The sequence below is a fragment of the Xenopus laevis genome, chromosome 3L (assembly GCF_017654675.1).
Source record: "Xenopus laevis strain J_2021 chromosome 3L, Xenopus_laevis_v10.1, whole genome shotgun sequence".
NCBI classification, from domain to species: Eukaryota; Metazoa; Chordata; class Amphibia; order Anura; family Pipidae; genus Xenopus; species Xenopus laevis.
The window spans coordinates 65,918,803-65,930,842 of NC_054375.1; the positions used below are offsets into that span (position 1 = coordinate 65,918,803).

The following is a 12,040-nucleotide window of genomic DNA, read 5'->3' on the forward strand; positions in this document are numbered from 1 at the left end:
TTCTATGGGATTTTTATAGGCGTTTTTATCAATGGGTGAACTTTCACTTTCACCCATTGATAAATACGCATTTCAAAATCCCATAGAAATGAATTGAGAGCTGCGGAATTTCACTCTAGTGGCGGAACTTCACTCTGATAAATTTACCCCATGGGCTGCAGTTCCAATTCTTCTCAACTGTTTATTTGGGGTTAGGTCAGGGCTCTGTGCAGGCTGGCTAAATTCATTCAATCCCACTTCAGTATTCCCATTCTTTACAGACATTGATTTGTGCATTATTGTACTGGAACAGGAAAAGGCCTCCCCCCCCCCCCAAACCATTGACATAAAGTAGGAAGCCCAGACTTGTGCATGTCATTGCACACTGAAGGTTAAGGTTTGCTTTTACTGGAACCATGAAACCTTATAATGAGAAAATGCCTCCACTGAACTTTATAGTTGCCATTACATATTAGGTAGGTAGGGTCTTATCTGTCAAACTTACACTTGTCCATTTCTCCAAGTGCCAGATGGAGTAAAGTGTGATTCATCATCCCAGAGAAAGAAAGCATTTTAGCGGCTCGAGTATTAGGGCTTCACACCACTCTTGCCAACTTTTATTTGCACAAAGTGATGTTCGCCTTCTGTTTCAGCGCAGTTGGTTCAGATTTTTAAGCTCATTTGGTAGCTGGCGGATGGGGTTGGATCCAGCATGAAGTGTCTTCAGTAGTGTTAGTTCACAAACCACCACAGGCAAATGTGTGAAGTAATTAGACTCAATCCAAAGAGTATGCAGGTTCTTGAGAAAACATAGTTCTGGAGGCAGGTCCCTCAGCCTGTTATTTCCAAGATATAAGATTGACAGTTGTTTAAGGGCACAGACGACCTGTGGCAATACTTTAAAATGGTTAAAATCCAGGGCTAGGATCTGAAGGTTTTGCAGCAGTTCCATCTCAGGATGGAGGGTGTTTAAATTATTGTCACTGAGGTACAACTTAACAAGTTCCGTGAAGGCACACGCCCTCAGAGGGAATCTTCTAGACTGCTTGCTGCTCAGGTCCACCATTTTATCAGTTGGCATTTCTTCCAACTCTCCCAATAGTTCTGGCAAGTCTTAGATGGGATAAAAGCAATTATTCCCTTAATAGTGTTCCCCATCGTTTGCAACGTGAAGAGAGAACATGCTCTGGCGATTTTACATTTCCTCTGGGGCTGTATTATTGAAGAAGTTAAGAGTGGCAATTCTGTCGTTCCATTACAGGATGTTGTTTTCATAGCAACTGCGACTAATCTCAAGGGCTGTGAAATGGTACTGATGGAACTGAAGGAGCGTCTGGTGATGAAACGGTCCGACGGGTCTTGAGAAAGTTGCTCCCCTGTCTCTGAGATGTTTCAAACTATTAACAGCAGGGCTGCATTGATATCTTGTATCTAGTCTTCTAAAAAGCAGGGTTCCTGGCAAAGGCCTATGTGGAAAAATAAAAAACCTTAAAACCAAATAAAAATTTGCTATGCACATTGTTATCCTTGGTGGAATGAACATCTTGATAATGAACTTTAGAAAAAGGCTGAATTGTTAAACTTGGAATCCTGTCAACTAAACATTTTAACTTCAGACGCGCAAACACCAAAATGTTCAGATGTAAACTGATGCTGTTTAACGTACCTGTCATGATTTAAAAATAAATCCACAGATTAATGTCAGTGTGACTTAATGGGTTTGTATAGACGGAGACGGACTAATGCACACTATCTCACTCACATCTGAAGTATGCACTGAAGTGCTCTTAAAGGCCTACGGACAACAGCCTGACCACTTCTTGTACTGCAGCAGCAATGAAAAGGGCACGGATTATGGATTCGGCTGTGTACAAACATTTTATTTTTCTTTTAAAGAAGTCTCCTGAGCTCGTTCAACTGGTTAAATGAAGGGTTATTCACTTTTATGGGAGATCTTTCATTTGAACAAGATTGCTGCATTAGGTTAATTGGGATGTAAACCACAGGATACAAACTGTCCAAAACATATTGGTCTCCTTTAATGACATTTTCATCAAATGACCAATATGTATTGGACAGTTTGTATTTTAATTTGGGAATCATTAGGCATATATAAATATCTATTAATACTTCTTTTTACATCTTTTTCCATGAGCCAATATTTCTGAAAAGTGAGAGTGGTTGTATACCTTCTGACGGGTTGTTTATTAATGCCTTGGATGCAAGTTCAAGTATTAAGGGGTCCAGACTGGGCTGGCGGGACACTGAGAAAAAAACCTGTTGTGTCTTGGCCCCGCTGACACAGGCCCAATACCCACCCGCATTATTGTCACTCCTCTGGCAAAGTAAGTATCAGGTGCGTGGGGGATGGGACTGGTCGTGTGTGAGCAAATGAGTGGGAAGGCGATGGGGTCCTCTGGGATAGTAGCCCCAGTGGGCCTTGCATACCCCGGTCTGACACTGCTTAGGACATAGGTTACAGCTATCTGGACTTTCTTAATTTCTTTAAAAAAATTAAGGACAAGATCAACTTATTCTACCCCTGGGCCTACAGGAACACATCTCTCCTCCTGGCCTTAGGTTACAGCTAAATGGGATTTACTGAACTAGGAGGGGAAATAACTCCCTGCATATCCTACATTGGAAATTGTTTTATTTATGACATAGTTATATTATTTATTTTTATTTTGGCATAATTTGAAGCTTTTACATTTGATATCTTTTTGTTGATTGGTACATGATTACTACAATAGAGCTGTCACTGCACATCTGAGTAACAAACTTAAACTGGCAATGCACAGAAGTTCTCTTTATTTCTTGTTTTGCTACTTTATGACTGGCCTGGTGCCCTGCAAAAAAAAAATCCCCAGGGGGCCCAAACATGCAAAGTCTTAGCATAAAAATGCAGACCCTCCAACCTTGGGCACTCCTCACTCCTTGTCAGCCGGTTGCCCTCCCACTGCACACATATCTGTAATGCGTGGCAAATTTGACATTGTTTGTAAAGGGGGCAGGCCCAGATTTGTGGAGAGGCCACCAAGGCCCGGGCCTAGGGCGGGAGGATTTTAGGGGGCGGCATGCTGCCCAAACACACCCACATTGGTTCAGAAACACTGGGGATTCACAGGAGATACGATCGTTTTTTTAATTTCATGTGCGCCAATCTCCATTGCTCTGATCCCAATGAAAATTTGAGTGAATAAAAGGGAGGGGACAGGGGCAACGAACAAGAGCAGGCCTAGTGGTGCCATGTATGTAAATCCAGCCCTGAAAGGGGGCCTACCATACAATATACCATGTGGCCCAAGCCCCCCCAGGAGTTGTATAACAAAGCCAAGGGATCAGCTCCAAGAGACAATTTCTCTGACAGAGTAATAGCAGCCCCATGCATAAAGCTGATCTTAGCCCTGGGGCCTGTGCCACTTCAGAGTTGCAGAGAGGAAAGTGGCTTTTGGTATGGAAATGGAGGATGAGAGCATTATGAATGTATAAAACAACATTCTTTGACTGCTTATAAGAACGACTGAGGTTTCTCATATTGCTTCTTTCACATTTCTTTTTTTTCCTCTCTACTCCTGTCTTTTGTCTCTGATTCCACCCTTTTCTATCAGTGCAGCCACCAAGATGGCAGCAACTACACCTACTAGAATATAGAACTCAGTACTAATAGGCGTAATTAGAGGAAGCAGACCCTGCGGCTGCAGTGGGGCCCATGAGGTCCTAAGTTATATACAATATAAATATTATATAAATATTGATAAAACTGGTCAACCTGGGGGCCTGAAAAATAATCTGCTGTGGGGCCCAGTAATATCTAGTTACACCACTGACTAACAAGTTACAGATTTTTGGTTAAATAGTGACATCTGCAGGCTGAAGAAAATCATGCACAATTCTCACATAGAGATAACCATTTGCCACTCACATTCCCCATTAATATTTGAATATTCTCTACATCATCTCACATATATTTTCCCAATTGCTGGAGAACGAGTTTCTACAATTCTCAGAATATGTCATCATTATGTCCGGCCAGTGACCTGCTCTGATTGGCCGAGTTCATAATGACCTTAGGAAATGTTCAAAAGGCAATGCAACAGGAACAGTATCTTAATTCAATCTGGTCTTCAGAAAGCCATGAAGGTACTGCTGCTATTTGTGGGATGTATCCAACTAGCAACATCCCTGGAAAGGTAAGTAGGATTTAACACTAACATATATAACTATACTGAACAGCTGGTAAATCAACACTGGTGGGGAGTTTGATTATATTATACATTTTTGATACAAATAAACAATTATGTTCTTTATCCAGTGTAAACCTTTCCCTGCATTTGTTTCTGAGGCATTTGGATTATTTATAAAGTAGAGTAATTATGATGTAATTTAAGTATGTTTTATTCTTTCTAGAGAATTCCCTGGTTTTAATGCATATAATCAGTTTGTACTAATATGAATAATAATTCCCAATGAACTGCCAAGCAATTTTTTTCATGCCTTATCGTTGTACTAAAGGTGAAATTCTAATATCACAATTTATAAACCTTTATAGACTTTTCAAACCTGAATCTCATCTTTTCCATTGTATGTTTCAGGGTCCCTCTGGTGAAATTCAAATCAATATGGATTCATCTTTGGCAAAGGGATGAACTGGATGAATTTTGGTTGCACCACTAACCTCATATCTTTGCTCGCAAATACACTCAGTGCTTTCCCTCACTGTATTCCTTAGCAGCTGGGACTACTTTGAATATCTTGTTGATTATATGAATGTGAGTGTAATATAGGTACTTCAGCGTGGTATTTGACACAGGCTCTTCCAATTTCTGGGTTCCATCCTCTTATTGTCTGAGCGAGGCATGCTGTAAGAACTGATGTTTCTTAATATACCTTCCATAGGCAGCAGAACCGGGGGGGCCACAGGGGCCACGGCCTCCCCAAAAAAAATTCTCCTGGATTTTTTTTTTTTTAAGAATTCTGCTTATAACAGCTTAAGCAGCCTTTTTCAAAATACTTGCGCCAAAACCCGACGCCATTATCATTTATTTTGGGGCTGAAGAAGCCGAAAGCTCTCATGACTAAAACTGGCCAATCGCGTTCAGCCTATTTGCATAATGTCGCCAAAACGTTAAGGCGCAAATAGGCTGATCCTGCGCTTACACGCTGATTGCTGAGAGAGAGGATCTGGTGTTTCCTTGTTAGAAAAAATTGCATTTGTGCCATTTCTGGGGATTTTTATTCATGGAATTCATCCTTTAAGTTCTGGGGTGTTATACATGGAATTGCAAATGTGTCTTTTGGCTTTTATAAAATAAATTGCATTATTAAAAAGAAACGTTTAGCTATCTATATATTCAATATTTTTCCTATAGTGGACATGGTCAAAGGCACAATTCAGCAGGAATAGTCCCTAAGTTTGCTCATAGTCTGTACAGAGAGATCCCATAAAACTGTGGCAGCATAGGTATTCCCTTGTACTAAGCACAATTCAGCAGGAACAGTCCCCTAAGTTTGCTCATAGTCTGTACAGAGAGAGATCCCATAAAACTATGGCAGCACAGGTATTCCCTGTACTAAGCACAATTCAGCAGGAACAGCCCCTTAAGTTTGCTCATAGTCTGTACAGAGAGATCCCATAAAAATATAGCAGCATAGGTATTCCCTGTACTAAGCACAATTCAGCAGGAACAGTCCCTAAGTTTGCTCATAGTCTGTACAGAGAGATCCCATAAAACTATGGCAGCATAGGTATTCCCTGTACTAAGCACAATTCAGCAGGAACAGCCCCCTAAATTTGCTCATAGTCTGTACAGAGAGATAACAGAAAACCATGCCAGCATACGTATTCCCCTGTACTATTTACCATACAACAGGAAGGTTTGAGGGTAAATCTTTAAAAATGCACATATACTGTGAAAATAAATTCCTGCGTTTTGTATGCAGTTGAACTCTAGAAATAAATTAGTGAAATGTAGTGAGTAATTATCATGGGACAGGAACCCTGTGCCAGATGGCAAAACTCCATTTAGGGGGCCCCACCAAAATGGTTCCAATTGGGCCCCGCAGTTGTTAAGACTGGCCCTGCCTTCACCTCTTCCATGTGCCTCATCGATGGAGCGGCCGCAGTGAGCTGGCTCTGGCTGCGGCTGCACATTTGCAGAAGATGATGCCATGGTGACACAGGTGCAAGCTGCGACACCTGTCAGCATGAGTGAGCCCCCCACCGCTTGGTGCCCAGCTGCTTCATGAGTGCATTCAATAGTGGGCTGGGAACAATCAAAGGGCGGGGGAGGGTACCATTGCCACTGGTACTCGGTCATTTTGTCCTCAGCTCTTGGAAGACTACAAGTCCCTACTTCCATCACCATTAATTACAGGCTGCCTGATGTTGGGAGTTGTTGTGCAAATAGAGCTGCTAGGCTAGCCTTTACCCTAGCAATCCAATAAGCACAATGGGGAAGCCGCAACTTCCCAGAAGTTACATTCATTGCACATCATTCGGTGGGAGCTGTGAATGATGTGCAATGAATGTAACTGCTGGGAAGTTGCTGCTTCCTCATTGCTGCTCATAGGATTGCTAGGCATGCATTTTGATGTTTTGCTGCCCTACTGCTTTTTACTCTTTCAGTGCCACAGTGATGGGCACACATGCTGTTAGTCCTTAAAGGCCTATGTGTGTCATTTGTGAGGGGTAGGGTCAATGCCACAGGTCACATTAAATTTCCACTGTGCCATTCAGTCTGGGGGTATTTATACATGAAATTTCCTGAAATGTGAAATTAAAATTGAAATTCCCTGAAAACTCAGTGAAAACACACGGGAAAGTGGGTGGAGTCAAAGGGGAGTGGCTAAAAGGGGGCGTGGCCAAAAAATTGCGGGCCGCTACGCGCGCCTCCATTAATCCTCGTCCTGGCCCCCCCAGCTGAAACCATCTTCTGCTGCCTATGTACCTTACACCATTTACCTAGTTGCTACATTTCTACCTGTAAGCTTACAATTCTTCCCCTTGTTCATGCAGTTCTGTAGAACTGTAGAAGGTAAAATAAATTCACTTGGTATTAATATTTTTTTTGCTTTGAATCATGCAATTATACTATAAGTTATTTAGATGCAGGATGGGTGCAAAAAACAGGAGCAATGCCTTACCTTTTGCAATATTTATAACACTTCATATTCTCCATTCATCTCTATCATATAGGAGTACATGAGAGATTTAAGTCCTTTGAGACTACTTCTTATGAACAGGGTGGGGAACCATTTTCCATTCACTATGGCACTGGACAACTTGTTGGTATAACTGGCAGAGACACACATAGGGGTCCATTTACTTAGTTCGACTGAAGGAATAGAATAAAAAAAACTTCGAATTTCGAATGATTTTTTTGGCTACTTCGACCATCGAATTGTCGAAGTACTGTCTCTTTAAAAAAAAACTACTTCGCCACCTAAAACCTACCGAGGTGCCATGTTAGCCTATGGGGAAGGTCCCCATAGGCTTTCTATAAATTTTTAGGTCGAAGAAAAATCGCTGGATCGATGGATTAAAATCCTTCGAATCAAACGATTCGAAGGATTTAATCGTTCGATCGAACTATTTGCGGTAATTCCTTCGACTTCGATATTCCAATTCCAAGGATTTACATTCGGAGGTCGAATATCGAGAGTTAATTAACCCTCGATATTCGACCCTATGTAAATCTGCCCCTTAGAGTAAGTAGTTGAAAAGGCATTACCATTGAGTGTGAGTAAGAGTGTCCATACATAAGCTGACGGGACTTGTATACACAGCTGTATTTGTCATGTGAGTGCATTTGTTTTCTGCAGATCAGTAACACGTCCATTGTAGGACAGGACTTTGGAGAATCAATCATAGAGCCCGGTAGGACATTTGTTTTGGCACAGTTTGATGGCGTGTTGGGCCTAGGATACCCCACACTCGCTGTTACTCATGCTATACCGGTATTTGACCGGATAGTAGAACAAAACTATTTTCCTTTCATTTGAACAGGTTGGTATTTTCAAAAATGAAATAATTTCAAATTTTCGGGCAAATTATGATATATTATAATACTCTACAGTCAGTGTATTAGAATATAGTTATTAGACTTGTTTTCATTTTTTGTTGTACTGTGAAATATCCATATTAGTAAATTTGTATCTGTGTGTAGGACTATGTATAAGATCTACGGGGCTGGGACCTCCTTCCTTCTGTGTCTAATAACATGTGCCATTTACAGGGGTAATCCCTTATACATTAAGGGGCAGATTTATCATGGGTCGAATTTCGAAGTGCTAAAACTTCGAAATTCGACCATCGAATTGAAAAATTCGATAGTCAAAGTTTTTTTTGTTTAAATTTAGCTGTTTGCGATCGAATTACAATCGTTCGATCGATCATAGAACGATTTTCAAAAGAAAAGCTTTGACTTCAAAAAACGTAGCCAAATGTTGGCTATAGGTTCTAGGAGGACCCCATAGGCTAACATAGCAATTCTGCAGGTTTAAGGTGGCGAAGTGTCGAAGTAGAAGTTTTTTAAAGAGACAGTGAATTGAAAGTATTTTAATTCGAAACAAAGTCGAAGTCGAATTTGGCCTATTCGATGGTCGAAGTACTGAAAAAATTACTTCGAAATTCGGTTTATAATTCGAAGATTCACCTCGACAATTGATAAATCTGCCCCTAACTTTTGGTAAGATGTGACCAATGTATAATAGAATATTATACCCTGAAGTCATGTGTTTCCTTTAATTCGAACTGGATTTCTAATCATTTGCAGCATTTACAATGGATAGGGATGTCGTGGACTGTTCGCTCGCGAACTAATTCGCGCGAACATCGACCGTTCGCGTCCGCCGAATGTTCGCGAATGTCGCGCGACGTTCGCCAATTTGGGTTCGCCTTAGCTGGCGCTTATTTTTGCCCTCTCACCCCAGAGCAGCAGATACATGGCAGCCAATCAGGAAGCTCTCCCTCCTGGACCACCCCCACACCCCCTGGACCACTCCCCTTCCATATATAAACTGAAGCCCTGCAGCGTTTTTTCATTCTGCCTGTGTGTGCTTGGAAGAGCTAGTGTAGGGAGAGAGCTGTTGAGTGATTTGAGGGACAGTTGATAGTAACTTTGCTGGCTAGTAATCTACTTGATACTGCTCTGTATTGTAGGGACAGAACTCTGCAGGGATTTGAGGGACAGTGAGTTTAGGTTAGTTAGCTTTGCTGACTAGTAATCTACCTTCTACTGCAGTGCTCTGTATGTAGCTGCTGTGGGCACTGCTTCTGATCTCATCTGCTGACTGCTGTAATAACCCAATAGTCCTTGTAAGGACTGCTTTTCTTTTCTTTTTTTTTTTTCGTTTTTTTACTTTGCTACTATAAGAGCCCAGTGCTATTAGTCTAGCTGTGTTGGGGAGTGGGACTGGTGTGCTGCTCCTCCTAGTAGTTCACCACTACCAGCACCAACCAGAGTCAAAATTGTTACAAAGTATCTTATTTGCACCTGTTAGCTGTTCTGAGCTCTCTGCCAAAAGCTAATTAAGTTAGAAACTGTTTTTTTTCTGGCTGTTCAGTTCAGAGAAAAGAGGGACTGGTGTGCTCCTCCTCCTAGTAGTTCACCACTACCAGCACCAACCAGAGTCAAAATTGTTACAAAGTATCTTATTTGCACCTGTTAGCTGTTCTGAGCTCTCTGCCAAAAGCTAATTAAGTTAGAAACTGTTTTTTTTCTGGCTGTTCAGTTCAGAGAAAAGAGGGACTTTCCAGTACAAAAGAGTGGACAGGGGGTTGAGTGGTCAAAAGAGGGACAGTTGGGAGGTATGCAAGTGCCACCTATCTGTGTGAGCTTTTTCACATTCTGTCTAAATAACAATAATAATTCCGTGTCCGTAAACATCACCTGAGTGATGTTTTTACAGCAGTAATAATATATTCCGTATCCACTACTGTATACGTTGCCCTTGCAGGCATTGTTTGCCCAGTCTTTAACCAAGTGCCACCTAGCTGTGTGAGCTTTTTCACATTCCGTGTCCAGAAACATCACCTGAGTGACGTAGAGTGATTTCTGCCCTTTACAGCACAAAACGCAGCGCTGTGCCAACAATGTATTTTTCAGATACATTTTTGCTCTTGATCCCCCTCTGGCATGCCACTGTCCAGGTCGTTGCACCCTTTAAACAACTTTAAAATCATTTTTCTGGCCAGAAATGTCTTTTCTAGCTTTTAAAATTCGCCTTCCCATTGAAGTCTATGGGGTTTGCGACGTTCGCATTTTTGACGCAAGTTCGCGAATATGTTCGCGAACATTTTTTCCGCCGTTCGCTACATCCCTAACAATGGATAATAAATGTGACTTTTTCATTTTCCATTCCATTATCGCTCTTTTCCTGTTGATCAAGGGAGGTATTGGTGCTGCCTAAAGCTCTACAATGATACTGAGTGTACACTAGTGAAAGCATAGTGGGTACTTTGACCATTGAATAGGCCAAAATTCGTTTTGAATTGATAAAACTTCAAATATTCGACCATTCGAAAATCAAAGTACTGTCTCTTTAAAAAACTTCGATTTTGACACTTCGCCACCTTAAACCTTAGCCTATGGGGACCTCCTAGAACCTATAGCCAGTATTTGGCTAAGTTTTTAGAAGTAAAAGATTTTTTTTTTGAAAATCATTTGATCGATTGATTAAATCGTTCGAATCGTTTGATTCAAACGATTTCTAAGTTTGATCGAATGATTTGAATTTGATCGAAAACGGCTAAATTCACTCAAAAAAAACCCTTTGACTATCGAATTTCTACAATTTGATGGTCGAATTTCAAAGTATTCCCACTTCGAAATTCGACCCTTAGTAAATGTGCCCCTAACTGTGCAGCATTAACAGAACAGGAGGAAAGGCCCTTTATTGGAAGATGTATACTTGATTTTAGTAGATTTGTGAATTTGTTACTTGCAGATGAGATTCTCAGCAGGTTAATACAATTTTATTTGTTTTGCTATTATCAATATTATTATTTGTTTTCTTTGTACACATTTCATAGTGTTAAAGTTAATGGAGAAGTAATGTTTTGCCGAAGGAGCTGTCGATTCGGGCACATCACTAATCACCGGGCCAAAAGAGGATATTAAAAAACTACAGGAGTTCCTAGGAGCAACACCTACATTATTTGGCGAGGTAAAGAATATGTATGTTATCTGTGTTACAGCAGCAAAGAGATTAAAAGTACACCCTTAGGGACCAAGACTTATAAAGCTGGCAGCTGTGGATTGTATTCCTATAATCTTTTTGGATGGACACTATGATCCCACCATGAAACTCATACCATTAGCAAAGCATCCAGATTATAAAATTACTGTCTTTCTCTTTTCACCCAGATAACTTTTATTTTATAGTGCGTCTTAGAATGCAATCAAGTATCCAGCCTTCCAAGGGTTACATTCACCATTGGACAGAGGGACCATACATTGAGTCCTGAGCAGTATACAATAAGGGTACGTGAAGCTACATGTGATTTTTCTGGATCCCTGTGGTAATAGGATGGCAATGCTATTTAGTTATGCAGCTTCTTTTAATTGTTTTATGCCAACAATATTCAAAACTGTAAGTGTTGAGTATTGATTTGCATTATAATTGCCTTTGTCTGCTGTTTTGAAATGGTAGCACTTATAAAGAGGCAAAATTATTGAGTCGATGCCCCCCCTTTTTATTTATTAAGAGTTGAATTTAGTACACACTGACTGACACTTATTAGAGTTGCACAGTCTGTTATCCGCAATAACCCCAAAATCCTTCTTGTTTAAGAAGGCCCCCAACACGTTTTCATTTGTATTGTATAACTAGCATTCATGTTATTTTTATTAACCAACATATTACCATTAAAACAAATGACCATTCCACTGAAAAGCTCTCTGTTTAAAACCCTCCCTCTCCCAACTGCAGCCTTTAAAGGGGTTGTTCATCATTAAATGAACTGTTAGTATGATGTAGAGAGTGATATTTGCAATTGGTTTTCATTTTTTATTAATTGTGTTTTTTTTTAGTTATTTACTGTAGCTTTTTATTCAGC

At 40.6% G+C, this 12,040-nt stretch overlaps 1 pseudogene; it reads right to left on the reverse strand.

The window, feature by feature from the left end:
- Window positions 1-628: 628 nt before the first annotated feature.
- LOC108711096 lies at window positions 629-1,203 on the reverse strand (annotated as a pseudogene).
- Window positions 1,204-12,040: the final 10,837 nt, after the last annotated feature.